The sequence below is a fragment of the Rhinopithecus bieti genome, unplaced genomic scaffold (assembly GCF_001698545.2).
Source record: "Rhinopithecus bieti isolate Rb0 unplaced genomic scaffold, ASM169854v2 scaffold_42219, whole genome shotgun sequence".
Classification (NCBI taxonomy): domain Eukaryota; kingdom Metazoa; phylum Chordata; class Mammalia; order Primates; family Cercopithecidae; genus Rhinopithecus; species Rhinopithecus bieti.
Genome location: NW_016817843.1, coordinates 1811221 through 1813676, shown reverse-complemented (window position 1 = coordinate 1813676; position 2456 = coordinate 1811221).

Genomic DNA, 2456 nt, shown 5'->3' with positions numbered 1-2456 from the left:
CTACCCTCCCCGGGGCGGCTGCGGCGGCGCAGGGTTGGGGACCCGCGGCGGTGGGCGCGGCTTTACTGCAGCGCGCTGACTGTGCAGTGGACCCGGAGTCCGGGCCTGGGGCTGTTCCTCCCAAGCTCAGGGTCGCAGCCGGAGGGCGGGGCCGGCGGAAGATCCAATTTGCAGGTTTCTGTCTGGGTTTTTTTTCTATTGCCAAAGGACCTTTTATGGATAAAACCCAAAAGTTCTAAGGCCCAGTCCTGTGGCCTAGTGAAGAAGCGCTTCCCCTTCCTCTTTGCTTAACGACTATGGAGACTCGGAGCGTCGGTTTTGTTTGGGTCGAGTGCTCCTTCCTTCGGCTGAGATCGGGGTGGCGCACGGCCAAGGGGATGACCTTGGACTCCGCTGGTGGAAGCAGGTCCCGAACCTGCCCCCTGGAGCGCTGGGCTCCGCTCTCTTCCTGCCTTTTACCGGCATTCAGCCACTTGCTTTCCCTTCTCCGGACCTCGATTTCCCCTTATGAGCGGCGGAAAGTGACTCTTAAAAGTCCCTTCGGTTCTGATAGCCCACTCTGAAGAACATGTTGCTGCATTTGAGGGACAAAGAGAGGACAATGATCATCAGAGTTCCCACAAGCTTCCTACACTCCCTCATAAATTACCCGCATCAGCCCTGCGCCTTGCATCTTTTACTCTCCTTTAGGGAAAGAGCACCCTGGGGCCTCTCGCCTTCTTGTTCCCCGATGCTCACGTTATCTACCCGAGCATATTGTAAAAGCGACCTTCTCCCTCTCATAGTTGCCCAAAGTCCACAGGGCCGCCAGGCACTCACTCGCTGGTCTTGCGCACCGACTCCACCTGTAGGCATTCGCTGGCTGTGGAGAGCTTGCTCAGAGCAGAAATGGGGCAGACTCAGAGGTTCTGGGTCCTTGCATTTCCTCCAGAGGGATAGAGTTGGTAGAGAATGCCTTGCGGGGAGGCATGTACCCTAGGCGTGTTTTGGTGGTCCTCTGTAGGGTCGAGCTTCAGTTGTCCACAGCTGTAACTTGCTCATCAAGGCATCTTCTGTTGGCTTGCTTCCTTTCCCTGACTCACTACCCCAATCACCTCCCAAAAAACTACAGTACTTGCGCTCAAATTCTTGTTCTAGGGGCCACCTTTTGGGGGAACTCGAGCCAGGACGCTGTATTTGCCGCTCGTCACAGCTGATCACCTTGAAAGTGACGTCCACTCCGACCATGCTACATCCGTTCCTCCCACCCACTGACGACTTCTGCGCCACAGGTGGCTTCTCTCTGCCACTCCACAACCGTGGATCTCATTAGGAGCACCAGTGATCTTTGAATTTCCAAATTCAGAAGCTACCTTTTTCCCACTCTTTGTAGTGAGCACCATTTTTGTTTGTTTTGGCTGTAGGTTCTCTAGGGTACTACTTATTCCCCACCCCACTTTTTTTGAGACAGGGTCTCACCATGTTGCCCAGGCTGGTCTCGAACTCCTAAACTCAAGCCATCCTCCCACCTCAGCTTCCCAAACTGTTGGGATTACAGGCGCGAGCCACTACACCCAGCTATTCCCTTTTCTTTGTAAGATAACTCATCTTCCCTCCTTGGAATCTTTTTTTTTTTTTTTTTTTTTTTTTTTTTTTTTTTTTTTTTGTATGATAGGGAGTCTTGCAGTGTCGTCCAGGCCGGAGTGCAATGGCGCGATCTCGGCTCACTGCAACTTCCACCTCCGGGTTTCAAGCGATTCTCCTGCCTCACCCTCCTAAGTAGCTGGCACAGGCCACCATACTTTTTATATTTTTGTATTTTTAGTAGAGACAGGGTTTCCCCATATTGGCCAGGCTGATCTCAAACTCCTGACCTCAAGTGATCTGGCTGCCTTGGTCTCCCAAAGTGCTGGGATTACAGGCATGAGCCGCAGCGCCTGACCCCCTTGGAACCCGTTTTTTGTGGCTTTTTGTGGGATTAACAGTGTCTGTTATTGATAAAGGAAATGAATATCTGGGCTTGGTCCAACAGGATTATTCTCTACCACTTTTGCCACAGCGACTGGTAAAACGTAGGAAAGTCGTCCAAATCAGACCAATCTGATGGAACACTATCTGTGTGGGATAGCTTGCCACTATCTTGCTGTCTTATAGGGGGATAATCTGTTCTGAAAATTCAGCTTTCCCTCCACCCTAGCATTAAGCCCCTAGTATTAAGCATTAAGCTGCTAGCATTAAGCCATGTGGATATGTGAATATATTCTTGCCAGTAGAATGGGAGCAGGTGATATGTATCAATTCCTAGCTTAGACCTCAGAATTTGGTTGTGCCTTCTTCTTCTGGAGACAGGACGTACAGTCAGCAGCAATATTGGAACAAAGAATGTAAGGAATTTGCCAAAACTGGCTGTATCCTGGGTTATAAAGTAAACTCCAGCAATTTCAAAAGATTGAAATAATTCTAAACACTTTTCTGAC